The 17,320-nt window shown below is 48.2% G+C and overlaps 1 long non-coding RNA gene across 1 annotated transcript; it reads right to left on the bottom strand.

The window, feature by feature from the left end:
- Positions 1 to 9,987: 9,987 nt before the first annotated feature.
- LOC143990070 (uncharacterized) lies at positions 9,988 to 11,036 on the bottom strand. Its single transcript, XR_013277137.1, has 3 exons — positions 10,880 to 11,036; positions 10,526 to 10,688; positions 9,988 to 10,427 (listed from the first exon to the last, which is right to left on the bottom strand). It is a non-coding gene; the product is annotated as an uncharacterized LOC143990070 (long non-coding RNA).
- Between the last annotated feature and the right edge of the window lie 6,284 nt (positions 11,037 to 17,320).

Here is a 17,320-nt window from a genome sequence, read left to right as displayed (position 1 = left end):
CTTTTTTTTTTTTTTTTCTTTCTGACTTAACCACTTCAGCCCGGGAGGATTTTACCCTCTTTATGACCAGGCCAATATGTGCTGTTTGGCACAGCATTTACTTTAACTGCCAATTGCACGGTCATACGATGCTGTATGCAAACACAATTAATATAATTTTTTTACCCACAAATAGGTTTCTTTTGGTGGTATTTGATCGCCCCTGGGTTTTTTTATTTTGTGTGCTATAACCGAAGAAAGAATACATTTTGAAAAAATTCTATTTTTTACTTTGTTAGAAAACAAATCCAATAAAATATTTTTTTAAATCCATTTTTATTTATTTTTTGTACATTTAGGCCAAACTCTATTCTGCTACATGTCTTTGGTAAAAAAAATCCTAATAAGTATATATTGATTGGTTTGCGTGAAAGTTATAGAGCCTACAAACTATGAGATATACAGGTGCATCTCCAAAAAAAAAAAATCAAAAGGTTAACGTGTTAACCCCCCAAAAAAAACAGATCCCTGTCCTTTTGAAGCAGATTAAAAACACAACCTCCTTGACATTGCCACTTCCTGTATGCCCTCACTATACTGACCAGGATAACCAGGGCTACTCAGCCCTGATCACAGTGCGTCCCTCTGTCATACGCTGCCCTGCTCTGCTCTGCTCTCCTCTCGACCCCCCTCCCTGCCTGTCAGCACGTCACTATGATTGAAAATAAAAAACCTAAAATTGTCAACACCGGCCCCTTTATTAGAGGCTGGCACACAACACTTGTGTAAATGCTTTCTAAAAAGGAGCGTTCTAAATAGCTATTTAGAGCTGTCTTCATGCCCGGTCACGTGACTCACTGCCGCTTTACAGCTCTGAGACAGGGCTTCTGCGGGAGGAGACGAGCGGCCACATGATCTCCCCGGCTGACGTCAGAGGGTGATTGCGGTCCCTCCTGCAGTAGCTGTGTATCGAAGCTGAAAAGCAGCCGCAAGTCATGTGACCTACCTGAAAACCGCTCTAAATAGCTATTTAAACTGCTTGTTTTTAGAAAGGATTTACAAAGTGTGCTATGCCAGCCCCTAATAGAGCGGGTGGCAGTTTAAAAAAAAAAAAGGCTTAACAAACACTAATTTATTTCAGTAATTCAATTCAAAAAGTGTATTTCTTTACATTTTGATGATTTTGGCTTACAGCTAGTGAAAACTGAAAATTCAGTATCTCAGAAAATTAAAATATTGTGAAAAGTTCAATATTGTAGACTTGGGGGATTATTTACTAAAGGCAAATCCATTGCACTATAAGTGCACTGACTGTAAATCTAAGGGAATCATGCAAGGAAAATAAAAAACTGAATTTTGCTTGCACATGATTGGATGATAGAATGAGCAGAGCTTTCCCTCATTTCAGATCTTCCCCTCAGATTGACAGCGACTGCACTTCAAAGGACACAGTCGATTTGCCTTTAGTAAATGAATTCCATGGTGTCACACTCTATCAGCTAATTAACTCAAAACACCTGTAAAGGTTTCCTGAGCCTTTAAATGGTCTCTCAGTCTAGTTGAGTAGGTTACACAATCATGGGGAAGACTGCTGACTTGACAGTTGTCCAGAAGACAATCATTGACACTCTCCACAAGGAGGGTAAGTCACAAAAGGTCATTGCTAAAGAAGCTGGCTGTTCACAGAGTGCTGTATCCAAGCATATTAATGGATAGAAGTAGAAAAGATGTAGCTGGATAGCCGCACTCCGAATTATCCAACTTTATTTAAAAAATGTAGTTAAAATCATAGCATCTAGGCTGGTAAACAGACTAACTGCACAGCCGCTGACATGTTTCACACCGAACACGGTGCTTAGTCATAGCTATGACTAAGCACCGTGTTCGGTGTGAAACATGTCAGCGGCAGTGCAGTTAGTCTGTTTACCAGCCTAGATGCTATGATTTTAATTACATTTTTGAAATAAAGTTGAATAATTCGGAGTGCGGCTATCCAGCTACATCTTTTCTACTTCAGTTCCTGTTGCAAACAGAGCTAGCACCCTGTGGGATTGTGGAGACAGCTGTTTTGGGAGAAGTCATTACCTTAGTGCGGTAATTCTTTGTATTCATATTAATGGACAGTTGAGTGGAAGGAAAAAGCGTGGTAGAGAAAGGTTCATGAGCAACAGGGATAACCGCAGCCTTAAGAGGATTGTGAAGCAAAGGCCCTTTAAGAATTTGGGGGAGATTCACAAGGAGTGGACTATGGCTGGTGTCAGTGCTGTCAAGAGCCACCACACACAGATGTATCCAGGACATGGGCTACAACTGTTGCATTCCTTGTGTCAAGCCACTTCTGAACCAGAGACGTCAGAAGCGTCTTACCTGGGCTAAGGAGGAAAATGACTGGACTGTTACTCAGTGGTCCAAAGTCCTCTTAGTCCAGGTTAACGTTGGCTGTTTGAAGGAGGAGATTGTTATGGCAGCCGCTAGCTGCCATAACCCCAGTATCCTCCTTTTCAGGGGGCGGTCCGCTACAAGATAAATGTGGTCTCTGTGGCGGATTTGCAGCGAGATCACTTTCATTGGTGGCGGGAGAGGGGCCCCCATCTCCTGCCACGATCTGGTGCCCTCCGCCGCTTACCGGAGCCGTCGGCAGCAGTTGAGGCGATCGCGTCTTACCACTTGCTGTGCATGGAGACGAGTGAGGGGAAGATGCCCCCCATATGCTTGGATACAGCACTCTGTGAACAGCCAGTTTCTTTAGCAATGACCTTTTGTGACTTACCCTCCTTGTGGAGAGTGTCAATGACTGTCTTCTGTACAACTGTCACCCATCTCCATGACGCTGCAGGGTGGAAGCGACATCAAAACGTCACTTCCGTCCACAACTCTTGAAGGGCCATTTTAAAAAAAATGTTAAATGATTTTTTTTTTTATTGTTGCATTTTAGTGTAAATATGAGATCTGAGGTCTTTTTGACCACAGATCTCATATTTAAGAGGTCCTGTCATGCTTTTTTACATTCCGTGTAATAGGAGTAAAAGTGACAAATTAAAAAAAAAAAACTGTGTAAAAATAAAAGGTAAAATAAATAAGATTTTTTTTTTTTTTAAACGCGCCCCGTCGAGCTCACATGCAGAAGCAAACGCATATGTGAGTAGCACCCACATATGAAAACGGTGTTCAAACCACACATGTGAGGTATCGCCACAATCGGTAGAGTGGGAGCAATAATTCTATACCTCCTCTGTAACTCAAAACATGCAATCTGTAGAATTTTTTTAAATGTCACCTATGGAGATTTTTAAGGGTAAAAGTTTGTCGCCATTCCACGAGTGGGCGCAATTTTGAAGCGTAACATGTTGGGTATCAATTTACTCAGTGTAACATTATCTTTCACAATATAAAAAAAAAAATTGGACTAATGTTACTGTTGTCTTATTTTATCATTTTAAAAATTGCGCTTGTAAGACCACTGCACAAATACGGTGTGACAGAAATTACTGCAACGACTGCCATTTTATTCTCTAGGGTGTTAGAAAAACAAATGTATAATGTTTGGGGGTTCTAAGTCATTTTCTAGCACAAAAACCTGTTTTTAACCTGTAAACAACAAACCCGCCTGCAGACCCCCACAACCATCGGGCAAGGGTTGTAAGGAAGTGGCCCTTCTCCCCATCAACATGGGGACAAGGTGCTTTGGGGTGGGCCGCTACCCTGGTCCAGGAGGGGGTTGCTCTCTCATCCCCTCATCTTTTCCTGCGACCTGCCAGGTTGCATGCTCGGATAAGGGTCTGGTATGGATTTTTGGGAGGACCCCACGCCATTTTTTTTTTAAATTTTGGCGCGGAGTTGCCCTTAAAATCCATAGCAGACCTAAAGGTTCTGGTATGGATTTTGAAGGGGACCCCCACACCATTTATTTTTAATTTGACGCCGGGTTCCCCTTAATATCCATACCAGATCTGAAGGGCCTGGTATGGAATTTAGGGGAACCCCCACGCATTATTTTTTTTGTTTTATTTTGGTTCGGGGTTCCCCTGTGGGGAAATTCCATGCCGTTTTTATCAATGAACTTTTATGTGTATTGTCGGACCGACAATTCATTATAGCTGCAAGTAGTTTTAAATTACTTTTTTTCCTTTCGAAATGTCATTTTGCCGTCAGACTGTTCTAAACACGGGAAACATGCGCCCCTTTACAGGCATACTATAGACACCCCCAGGTATGAAATTTAAAGGGATATTACACTTTTATTGTTTCACTTTAATTATTAAAATCACTGCTCCAGAAAAAACAAGCCTTTTTTAAAACTTTTTTTCTCTTATATTCACCGACCGACACAGCTCCTCTCTTAGCCATTGGGTTGTTATGCCCTATTACGAGGAGATACTGGGCATTAGTTGTAACACAACACTCAAAACTCTTAGTTCCGCCCAGGGGGTGGTCCCTTGGGCTATAACTCTCCAGTCTGCCAGACAGACCTCAGTTTTATTTTGCCTAGTGAAGGAGAAGGACCTAGGAACCCTGCGGGCCCATTGGTCTGTGCTTTTTTATGCAGAAGCTTGGCTTTTTGCGCAAGATGAATGATCATGTGACCTACTATCAACAGCCAGCTGGGTGACAGGCTGGATACCCTTATCCTTGTAGTCTCCCCAGTCCGGCAATCGAGCGTGTGCAGACCAGAGCTCTGCACTGTATCAGCCACGATGCAACCTTAGCTCCAGAGATGGTCGGTGAGCTTTTATGCTCCGGGGCACACATATGACCAGGCAATTGATGACTGCGTCACAGTGTGCCGAGGCCAGCAGCCACCCTGTACTGATCAGTGAGTGGGTCTGTAATGGAATGTCTCCCAGCTCTTCAGGACTGGTAAGTACAGCTCTCCCTGCCTCGGTGGGGCTTAGCAGCTGGGCATTCCCTGGGAGGTCGATTCGGGGGTTCCTCACCTCCCTCTCTTCTCTCCTCTGTCCCTATCTTCCCTCCCCCCCGGGGGGATGCTGCATGTGGCTGCTGAGCGGTGTGTGTGTGCCTACACAGGGGCTCTCTGGAGGGTTCTCACCTGGGTTGGGGGACTGTACTGCCTAGCGGTGTCCTGGGTCCTGTGCTTCATGCCCCTGGAAGGTGCCAGTGAGGTTTTGCTGATGTCTTATACGGCGCTGTGTTCACTCCCATCGTTTTTCTTCTGTAACTCATGGAGCTGCTAGCGGCCATTTTAGGTGTGGGCGAGGGCAGCATGCCTTCCTGGGATTCAGCGGCCATTTTCCTAGTGATCTCCTATTAAGGACACTGGCTGCCATTTTCCGGAAGCCTGAACACGTTTTTCAGTGTTCTAGCAGCAGCATGTGCTCTCACAGCCATTTTCCCTGTGTTGTATGTCTTTGTACTGGACGCTGGGCGGCCATTTTATTGAAGCCTGAGCAGATTTCAGAGCGGTTTGGTGCTAATTACAGCGGCTGCCACTGACACAGCTTTTGTTTCCTCTGCACCTGGGAGCCCACAGGGACTACAGTTGCTTGTGGGACAGCGCAGAACTCCTCAGGGTGGTGAGTCCAGGGGGAAAGAGCCCCTCAGCCAGTGACAGCAAGGAGGGTGGGACTATCACTGTCCTAAGTCCCCTTCGGGTGGCAGACAGGGTAGGGTCAGCATGGCTTCAGAAACTGGTGTTTCTTCCCCCAAAATCCAGGCAATTGCATCCGGGTCACCTGCAGACTACGCAGTGCCCATGGACACTCTGACGGCGGTCCTCAATTCATTCGTTGCCAAGATGGAGGCGGTGCGTGGGAAGAAAGGTGCACTAAAGCGGCCCCTCCCCCCCGTCCTCTGGGGAGAGCTCTGATGCACACTCGGGTCCTGCTGAGGCTGGTGACCCCTGCTCTGTCTTGTCAGACGACGCTGACCAGGACCGTTCGGACAGTGAGGATGAGTCCCCGTCCAGGTCCGGGCGCGACAAAGCGCTTATTGGAGCACTTATCACAGCTGTGTGTGATACCCTGAAGATTCAGGAGCCAGCAGATCCCTCTGCTGATGTAAGGCCCCTTTCACACGGGCGGCTGTTCTGCCGCAGTTTATCATGTTTATTTTTTTCTACAAAATTCAAGGCTCCAGGCACAGCGATCAGCTGCGTTTGCACAGTGCGCTTACCAGCGTTTACATGCGTTTTTATGCGGTTGCGTTTAACTGCAGTTTTTATTCCCATAGCAACCCTTTTATTTATTTTTGTTTTTGTTCCCTGGAATGTACCCATGATGCATTGCGGTCCTCTGTATTTAAACCTGTTTCTTTGTTCTCTGGCTGAGTGTGTGTTGGAGTTTTGCAGGAGTGGAGAGGAGTGCTCAGTTTTGTGCCAGAGTTTTTTGAAAAATGAATGCAAATATGGGTAGTTTGCTTGCAATGCTCATTTTGCTGATGATGAGGATGAAGACAAGAAGAGCGATCCAGAGTAGGCGACGTCCTCGTCGTTACTGGGTCCATCCCTTAACGTCTCAGCGCCTATCGATCGGCTACTTTGCCCTCATGTTCGGTGAGCTGAGGACTCATGGGGACAAGTTCCATAATTACACAAGGATGTCGGTGGCGTGCTTCGATGAGCTGTTGGTACTTGTTAGAGGACACCTGACCAGAACCACGACCAATATGCGAAGAAGCATTAGTCCAGAAGAATGGCTGTTACTTACTTTAAGGTAGGTTTTCCATATGTTGAACAAATGCTTAAATTCATGTACATGCAGGCTTAGGAAATATTGGCAATAGTGTGTATGTGTGTATGTATGTATGTATGTATATATATATATATATAGATGAATCTATGACCTAATCTATATCACAACAGCGATTTTTCGCACATTACTACCATTACCATTATTTTTTATCCTTGAAAACTATCTATCGTGCCTTGCACAGTCAGTTTTATTTTTTGCAAATAGGAAACGTCATCAAATTTCAGTAGTTTCTCATTATGTAGGTGAGCTCTGAACACAAAGGCAGAATTTTGCATTAACAAGCAAGGTACCACCAAATAATATTTTGTACTAGACCAACCCACCACCAGGCTTCCTGTTTGGATGCCAGCACCTACTACCAGAGCCGAGGGATGTTTTATCTTTGGGCTGCAATGTGTTAAAAGTCATCAGCTTATATAGATGCTGATGTTTATTTGTTACCATGTAGAACTCCATATGTATATTGATTTTTTTTTTTTTTTTTTTATTTATTTTACTATATATTTTCTGAATTGTTATCAATTTTGTATTGCAGATACCTTGCCACTGGTGCCAGTTTCACCTCCCTCCATCATCAATTTCTGATGGGAATTTCCACCGTATCCACCATTGTGCACGATACCTGTCATATTATCTGGGAAGAACTGAGAACATCAGTCATGCCGGAGCCAACATCCAGTCTGTGGGAGGAAATAGCGGAGGAATTTTGGGAGAAGACCAACTTCCCAAACTGCATTGGGGCATTAGATGGGAAACACATCCGGCTCATCAAGCCTCCAAAATCCGGTTCCCGCTTTTTCAACTATAAGAAATACTTTTCCATTGTGCTTCTGGGACTCAGCGATGCAAATATGAAGTTCATCGCTGTGGATGTTGGAGCGTATGGGAGTTCTGGAGATTCTAGAATTTTCAGAAATTCCGTAATGGGGCGGCGGTTTCAGTATGGCGAATTTCAGGTGCCACAGTCAAGGCCTCTCCCTGGTACTACTGGACCAGATCTTCCATTTGTAGTGCTGGGAGATGAGGCATTTGCCTTATCTACTCACCTGCTAAGGCCCTATACCAGGCATGGTCTCACTGCCAGGAGGCAAATTTTTAACTATCGACTCAGCAGAGCTAGAAGAATGGTTGAGTGCGCATTTGGCATTTGCACTGCCAAATGGCGTGTTTTGATGACAGCCATGCATCTAGAAGTTGATCATGCCGTCAATGTGGTTCTAGCATGTTGTGTTCTCCACAATTTTTTGAGGGGTAAGGAGATCGTGGCCACCGAAACCCCTGTTTCTGAGGAACCCATAGGTCATGTTACTGGCACTTGTCCAAGTAATCAGGCCATACAAGTTCGTGAACATTTCACTGATTACTTTTTGAGTGAAGATGGACAGCTGCCATGGCAATTGGACTATGTGTAAATTTTTAACCGGTGTTGCATGGACCTTACATGTCAAAGTTTTTTCATCACAGTTTTCAAGTTTTTGTGTCAGTTTTCACGTTTACCTTAAATAAAGTAGTCAACAATTTTCAACAATTGAAATTGTTTTTATTTCTATCTTTTGCAATGCACAGGGTGTATAAAAAATAGAAAAACCTTACAAAAACATTGAATGCTTGCAAGTATAGAAAAATGTTTTTTAATTCCTTTGGAATATATATATATATATATATATATAAAATCTCCTTTTAGTTTCAAGTATTGAATTTCAAGTGCAACAGATAACGAGTCCACAAAATATCCCCCACTACCCCCCTAAAAAAAAAAAAAAAAAGGTTACAGTATTCCTGAAGTGCTATAAGGCCCCTTTCACACAGGGCAGATCAGTAATGATCCGTCCCGTGATGATCCGCTCGGTCGGCAGGGATTGTTCCATTGTCCATTGTCCCCACTGAGCCGGTGGCAGACAGGGCTGTCCCGGCACACTGTGCCCTGTGAGCTCTCTGTTCTCTTCTATGGGGATCGGAAGAGCACGGACCATCTGTCCGTGTTCATCCAATCCGCTCTGCAGACGGCTAGAAAAATTGGATTTCCCTCCGTCTACAGAATCGGACAATTGCGGTGGCACCCGATATCGTCCGCCTCCGCAACAGTCCGATTCTGCAGACGGAGTAAAATCCTATTCTATCCGTCTGCAGAGCGGATTGGATGGACACGGACAGACGGTCCGTGCTCGTCCGATCACCATAGAGGAGAGCGGAGAGCTGACAGGGCGGTCCCTGCACAGTGTGCGGAGACCGCCCTGTCCGCAGCCGGCTCAGCGGGGACAACGGAGCAATCCCGCTGAGCGAGCGGATCATCACGGGGCAGATCATTACTGATCCGCCCCGTGTGAAAGGGGCCAAAGATGGGCACTGAGTGCGGTAAACAGTTCTGAAATATTTGGCTAGATGGAGAAAGTGCAAAAGATGTCTCCATGTACACTCCACTGTGTAGATGGGGTAATCTCCCACTGGGCCAAGTCTCTCAACCTAAACAATGCTAGCACCCAATCAGAAAGTTCAGGTATTGTGAGAGCAAGTGGGGCAAAGTAGCAACATGTATAAGCTTGGGACAGTGGGAGATTCTTCTGTGCGTACAGTTCAGTGTACATGGAGGAATCTGGGGTTGGTTGTAAACATTAGTTCGTGTAGGTAAAACATTAAGTAGTGTAGGTAAAACATTAAGTAACATTACACAACAAGAAAAATACAACCGTCATATCACTGCCATAGGAATACTATAAGTTTTCATATATTGGATAATTAGGGTTACGCAGGGAAGAATGGCTTGGTTCACTGCCAACATCTACGCGTGATCCTGAATGGGAAGATGAGGGTGAAGACACTGGGTGTGGCTGCACATGCATCCTTTGGTAACCAGGATTAGACGGGTAAGGTGTATACAGTGGTGGGGGTCCTGCATAAGGGTTAATGGCAGATGTTGTGTCATGGCACTGCTGACTGGGCATTGGTCTACTGAAAGAGCCACTAGGTGAATTAAAACCCATAGCCCATGGCTGAAATTTAGGATATGGGCGTTGCTCTTTGCAAGCGGACACAATATACGTTAAATAGGCATGTATATCACCCCTGACCTCAGTGCGCTTATCTGCAGGAATCTCCCTGATTACACAAAGCAACATTCTCAAGAACATAACATCTGGGTCTGAGATGTTGAGGAATTCATCATCTTTGGCCTGGTTTTGTGATTGTTTTCTCATTTCTTCAATGATACGGTTGAAATATTCTTCAAAAGGTGTCTCTTGTTGAGTACGTGTTCGACGGGTGGTAGAAGTAGACTGGACTCTCCTATCTGGATTTGCCTGCAATAGTTATAATATATAGATTATGCATCTGATACTGAGGTCACACTTTAGTGAACAGCATATGATGGCTTGTACAAATATTGCAGCACCTGTTTAGAATAGATCACACACAGGTACTTGTTTTGCTGCAAAAACCTGATCTCACTGAAGACCTCCAAAGCCAGAAGAACAAGTCACACCTTGCCCAAAAATAAGCTGTTGTTGTTTCTCCAACATTTGTGCCAACACCAGCTGCCTTTTCAAAATGTAAGTAATACGTTTTTTTGTGGACAGAAATTGTGACATTTTTAAAATACATACCGCAGGTTCTTGAGTGGATGGATGATATTCTTGGGATGACACTGTCTCTGTGGTTTCTTGACTGGTGTCAGCGTCTCCTGATGGTGATGGCGACGAACTTTCGCGCCTTGCGCTTGCTCTCACAGGGACACTTGACACAGTTCTAGGTAACAATAAAGATTACACGTTTAAAAAAAAAGTGAACATGAATATGCCTTTACTGGTCACAAATCGCTAAGTAAAATAAATGGATATACTTACGTGCGCATCTCAGTGGTGCGCCTCAAAAATGACAAAGCCTCTGCATGGGGGTTAGGCCTGCGACGAGTTGAGGGTGCTCCGCTTCTCTCCGCAGCCTTCTCTTGGTTGACTTCTTTTTTGTAACGGTCGCGCAGGGACCTCCAACGTGTGTAAACCTCCTTTCCTGCAATATATAAAAAACATAGAATGCACTTTTTGGTTAAGTTCTATTGGCAGATAGCATGTCTAATTTTGTGGAATTTGCAGCATTGTCAGTGCTGTATTGCTATAAAATGGCCTGGTCATTAGGGGGTAAAATCTTTACTAGGATGCATGTGTACCCTGCTGCATAGACACAACAAACCTTGCACTCACCTCGGTTATCCTGTTCAGTTGCAGACATCTCGTCCCAGTTCGGTGTGACATATTTGTAGACTTCCTCCCACTTTGCTCTCTTCAGCACTCGGTCTGCATATCCTGGGCATTCTGAGTCCCATAACTCTGGTCGGGCATGCACCAGTGCGATGATGGCCTCGTGCAAGATATCTCTTGCCGCCATGCTGTCTTCTCCCCTTTCATCCCTCTCAACTTCCTGTGTCATTTCCCAGGTACACCTGCTGTATAGGATGTGCTTCCAGGTGTTTTTTTTCTTCTTTCACGCTGCTGGCCGCAATTGACACAAAAGACTGCGATTACCTGCGGTTATGTGCTTATAGCTGCGCTACATCGCACCTGGACGCATACAATTCTATTTTTTCTATTCGCACCGAACCGCACGTAACTAAATCGCAGTTAAACGCTGTGTGTGAACAGGGCCATAGGAAAGCATTGTGTGCCTTTGGCTGCGGTGGAAAACTAGAAAATCCGCAGCTAAAAGCACCATTCTATCCGCCCGTGTGAAAGGGGCCTAAAGGTCCCTTTTGGGTCCTGCAAGCCAGCACGTTCACCTAAGGTATTCCCGTATCTGACTTATTTTGACAAGTTCATTTACAAGGAATGGGGTTGCCCGCAACAGACCTTTTCGGTCCCCAAATAGATGGCGGTGCGTTACCCTTTTAAGGAGAGCCTTCTCAAAAAATGGTTGGCTCCTCCGGTCGTGGACCCCCCAGTATCCAGGTTAAATAAAGTAACCACGATCCCAGGGGACTCCTGCATTCAAGGATCCCACGGACAGGAAGGACGAGGCAGTGGCTCGTTCCCTGTTTACGGTTGTGGGGTCAGCCGTGCGACCAGTACTGGCATCCCCACTTGTGTTGCAGACACTGACTGAGTGGGCAAAACGTTTGCACTGCGAATTGGGGGAGCAACATGTTTCTCCTGTCTGTGTGGAACTAGCAGACCAACTAGTGCAAGGCCTTAAGTACGTCTGTGACGCGGCCCTGGATACTCTCCCTCTGTTATCCAGGGCTAATTGTCAGCTGTGTTGCTGAGGCACCTAATTTGGCTAAAATGCTGGTCTGCTGACCTGATGGATCTTCCCTTCCTGGGCGATTGGCTCTTTGGAGTCTTCTTGGATGACATTATTAAAAATACCACCAGTGGTAAGAGTACCCTATTCCCACAGGCCAGGAAGGCGAAGGAGCCATGCCTTAGGCAAAGGCCCTTTTTTTCCACTCACAAACGGCTTTTTCGTCCGCCCGGAGCTTCGACAAAATGTCCTCAGCCCGACAGGACAACCACGGACGGTCAAAAACGTCCCTGGAACCGCAAGCCTACCAAGCCTGCGAATAAAAGTGCTACCGAGACATGGGTGGGGGGTCGCCTTCGGAAGTTTGCAGCCCGGTGGTTCTCTCGGTTATCCGACCAATGGGTCTGCGATCTGATTTCCACAGGCTATAAGATAGAGCTTCTCTCTTGGCCGCCAAACAGATTCTTCCCCTCCAGCATACCCGTATCCCCGACTCGCTGGGAGGCCCTCTTGGGGACAGTAAGGGACCTGCTGAATCGCGGGGTGGTTGTACCGGTTCCAGAATCAAAACGCTTCCAGGGATTCTACTCAAATCTGTTTATGGTTCCCAAGAAGGAAGGGGTACGTCCAATCTTGGACCTAAAAGCCCTCAATCACTTTGTAAAAGTGCAGAGGTTCAGAATGGAATCAGTTCGCTCAGTAGTTGCTGTACTCCATCAAGGGGACTCCCTGGCGTCCTTAGATATCCAGGATGCGTACCTGCACATACCCATATGCCCTCGGCATCAAAAATTTCTGCGGTTTGCAGTCGGGGAAGCCCACTACCAGTTTGTGGCTCTTCCTTTTGGTCTGGCATCAGCCCCCGAGTCTTTACCAAGGTATTGGCTCCAGTTTTGGCATTGCTACGGCAACGTGGGATACCTAGACGATCTCCTCCTGAGGGCATCTTCCGCCTCAGAATTAGGGGAGGATGTGGCAATCACCATGCAGACCCTGCAAGAATTTGGGTGGCTGTTGAACCTAAAGAAGTCGGTGATGGTACCGACCCAGCGTCTGGAGTACCTAGGCTTGCTGCTGGACTCCAGGGAAGAGAGAGTATTTCTCCCTTCAGACAAACTGCAGACTCTCAGAGCCGCGGTAAAACTGCTGATGAACCGCAAGTGGTCATCGGTGCACTTCTGCAGCGTCTGGAGTACCTAGGCTTGCTGCTGGACTCCAGGGAAACGAGAGTGTTTTTCCCTTCAGACAAACTGCAGACTCTCAGAGCCGCGGTAAAACTGCTGATGAACCGCAAGTGGTCGTCGCTGCGCTTCTGCATGCGAGTACTGGGACTCATGGTGGCCTCCTTCGAGGCAGTACCTTATGCCCAGTTCCACACCAGAGTCCCGCAGAAGGAGATTTTGACAAAATGGGACAAATCTCAGTTGTCCCTGGATCGACAGATCCAGGTGAGCCAGTCAGTCAGAGACTCACTGATCTGGTGGTTGAGGTCCCCGGTGATTCAGTCCGGGAAAACGTTGCTTCCCCTGAAGTGGACAGTGATCACAACGGACGCCAGTCTATCCGGCTGGGGTGGAGTAATGGGGGTTCAGTGGGCTCAGGGTCTCTGGTCGACGGAAGAATCCAAGTTGCCGATCAATCTGCTCGAATTGAGAGCGATCAGGCTGTGCCTCTCCACATGGTCGATGAGACTGGGTGTCTGATCAGGATCCAGTCAGACAATGCCATGGCTGTGGCATACGTCAATCACCAAGGGGAAACTAGAAGCTCAGCCGCTGCACGGGAGGTTGCTCGCATACTTCAGTGGGCAGAGCAACACGTACCGGCCCTGTCGGCCATTTACATCCCGGGAGTGCAGAACTGGCAGGCGGACTATCTGAGTCGACAGATGCTGGACCCAGGAGAATGGGCATTGCATCCGGAGATATTCAGGTTACTGGGCCTGAAGTGGGGCACACCAGAAGTGGATCTTCTGGTCTCCCGTCTCAATCGGAAGGTGCCAAGATTCGTGTCCAGGACAAGGGATCCATGGACAGATGCTCTGGTGGCTCCATGGGATCAGTACCAGCTGATCTACGCCTTTCCTCCACTGAAACTGTTACCACGCCTGCTTTGCAGAGTGGAAGCCGAGGGAATCCCAGTGATACTGGTTGCCCCAGATTGGCCTGAGCGTCCTTGGTACGCAGACCTGGTGCGTCTGGTGGCAGACATTACCTGGCGACTGCCGTTGTGAGAGGACGATCTGTCTTAAAGCGGGAGTCCACCGGGACTCCGCGTTTTTTTTTTTTTTTTTTAAAGCCAGCAGCTACAAATACTGCAGCTGCTGACTTTTAAATAGTGACACTTACCTGTCCAGCGCGCCCGCGATGTCGGCACCCGAAGCCGATCGCTCGCTCGTGCCGCCGCCATCTTGGGTATGGGAATCAGGAAATGGAGCCTTTCGGCTTCATTTCCCGGTTCCCTACTGCACATGTGCGAGCCGCGCGGCGCAATCCGGACGGTCCCCGCTGCCTCTGGGAGCTGTGTGTTTCCCAGCAGGCAGCGGGGCACTTGCTGAAGGGGGCGGGCGCTTGTGGAAAGGGGCGTAACGTACGCCCCTTTCCGCAGAGAGCTAGCCCGGAAGTGGGTGCAGTTACCTGGATTATCCAGGTAACTGCACCCCCCCCCCCCTGAAAGGTGCCGATTGTGGCGCCGGGGGGGGGGGGATTCCGATGAGCGGAGGTCCATTTTAGGGTGGACCTCCGCTTTAAGGTCTGATTCTCCACCCTGCTTTACCATCGCTGGCTTTAACGTCATGGCTATTGAGAGCCAGGTGTTGAGAAACCGGGGTTTGTCGGACTCAGTGATCCCAACTATGTTGAGAGCATGAAAATCTTCTTCTCAGAAGATATACCATCGTACCTGGAAGGCCTACATCTCCATGTGTGAGGAGAAAGGATGGCATCCACGCTCCTTTTCTATATCCAAGATCCCGCTGTTTCTTCAGCAAGGAGTAGACCAGAAATTGGCGTTTAGCACCATTAAGGGGCAAATTTCAGCCTTGGCTGTCTTTTTTCAGTGACCCACTCCTTAGTGAGTACCTTCATTCAGGGGGTACGACATGTAGTCCCGCCGGTGCATCCGCCGTTGCCCCCTTGGGATTTGAACCTGGTGTTGTTGGCGCTTCAAAAACCGCCGTTTGAAAATATCAGGGAGATTCCCCTGTTGACTCTTTCCCAGCAAGTGGTCTTTCTAGTGGCCATTACATCGGCCAGGAGGGTTTCGGAACTGGCGGCCTTGTCCTCCAAGTCGCCCTATCTGGTTATCCACAAGGATAAGGTGGTGTTGCGTCCGCAACCGTCTTTTCTACCAAAAGTGGTCTCGGCTTTTCATATTAATGAGGACATTGTATTACCGTCTCTGTGTCCTAAGCCAAAGCACCCTAAGGAGGTGGCTCTTCACGCTCTGGACGTGGTTCGGGCTCTGAAGGTGTATTTGTCTGCCACGGCCCCTTTTCGGAAGTCAGACTCACTGTTTGTTTCGGTGGCTGGTCCAAATAAAGTCATGGCGGTCTCGTCGGCCACCATTTCTAGGTGGATCAGACAGATTGTAGTACAAGCCTACGCTTTGAAGGGGCAGGTGCCCCCCTTTTCGGGTCACGGCCCACTCCACGAGGGCAATCGGAATGTCTTGGGCCTTCCGACACCAAGCGTCTGTCGCTCAGGTATGTAAAGCGCCGACCTGGTCGTCTGTGCACACGTTTACCAAGTTTTACAAGGTAGACGTCAGTGTATCAGCTGATGCCTGTTTTGGCCGCAAAGTTTTGCAGGCGGCCGTATAGTTGCATTTGATATGCAATATTTTTTTTTCTTTTTTCCTGTTTTTTTGATAAAAACACAGTACCGTTAAGTTAATGCGCTGTTGCATTACATTCCGCAGTTTTTGGTGCGGTTATGGGTATTCACTCCTGTTGAGGGAACCCTGGTTTTGCGGTGGTTTTTTCCACGCACTGTTGTTTTTTGTGGGTAAAGTTTCACTAGTTCCCACTTGCCATGGTGGATGAAGTTTCTATGCTGTTTTCCCACCCCTCGTTTGGCACTGCTTGGGGACGTCCCAATGGCTAAGAGAGGAGCTGTGTCGGTCGATGAATATAAGAGGAAATAGGATTTTTTGTACTCACCGTAAAATCCTTTTCTCTGTAATTCACCGACCGACACAGCACCCACCCCTCCTTTTATCTTATGTTATACTGCTTGTTGACGTACTGAGGTCTGTCTGGCAGACTGGAGGGTTGTAACCCAAGGGACCGTCCCCTGGGCGGAACTAAGAGTTCTGAGTGTTGTGTTACAACTAATGCCTAGTAGGGGGTATGCTAGGTACAGAGTGCAGGGATGCGCTATTTACAGGGTGCAGGGTTGGGGGGGTGCTAGGTGCAGAGTGCAAGGTTGAGGGGTGTGTTATGTGCAGAATTCTGTATTGAGGGGTACGCTACTTTCAGAGTGCAGGGTTGAGGGGAACACTATGTGCAGAGTGCAAGGTTCATGAGTGCGCTATGTACAGAGTGCAGGGACAGGGGTGAGCTATGTACAGAGTGCAGGGTTAAGGGGTGCACTAGGTGCAGGGGGTGAGGTGGGTGCAGAGTGCAGGTGGTGAGGGGTGGGTACAGAATGCAGGGGGTGAAGTGGGTGCAGAGTGCAGGGAGGGGCGAGGTGGGTGCCGAGTGCAGGTGGTGAGGTGGGTGCAGAGTGCAGGGGGTGAGTGGTGGGTGCAGAGTGCCGGAGTGAGGGGTGGGTGCAGGGGGTGAGGGGTGGGTGCAGAGTGCAGGTGGGTGCAGAGTGCAGGGGGTGAGGGGTGGGTGCAGAGTGCAGGGAAGGGGTGGGGGCAGAGTGTAGGGGGTGAGGGTGGGGTGAGAGTTGGGTGCAGAGTTCAGGGTGTGGGTGCAGAGTGCAGGGGGGTGAGGGGAGGGTGCAGAGTGCAGGGGGGTGAGGAGTGGGTGCAGAGTGCAGGGAGGGGGTGAGGGGTGGGTGCAGAATGCAGGGAGGGGGTGAGGGGTGGGTGCAGAGTGCAGGTGGTGAGGGGTGGGTGCAGAGTGCAGGGAGGGGGCGAGGTGGGTGCAGGGGTTGAGGGGTGGGTGCAGAGTGCAGGGAGGGGAAGAGGTGGGTGCAGAGTGCAGGTGGTGAGGTGGGTGCAGAGTGCAGGGGGTGAGGGGTGGGTGCAGAGTGCCGGGGTGGGTGCAGGGGGTGAGGGGTGGGGGCAGAGTGTAGGGGGTGAGGATGGGGTGAGGGTTGGGTGCAGAGTTCAGGGTGTGGGTGCAGAGTGCAGGGGGGTGAGGGTAGGGTGCAGAGTGCAGGGGGGTGCAGGGGGTGAGGTGGGTGCAGGTGGTGAGGGGTGGGTGCAGAGGGTGAGGTGTATGCAGAGTGCAGGGAGGG

The sequence above is a fragment of the Lithobates pipiens genome, unplaced genomic scaffold (genome assembly GCF_037356315.1).
Source record: "Lithobates pipiens isolate NorthernLeopardFrog02 unplaced genomic scaffold, aLitPip1_a1.2 Scaffold_18, whole genome shotgun sequence".
NCBI lineage: Eukaryota > Metazoa > Chordata > Amphibia > Anura > Ranidae > Lithobates > Lithobates pipiens.
The sequence above is the reverse complement of the archived record's forward strand: the minus strand, read 5'-3'. Positions and strand labels throughout refer to the sequence as shown.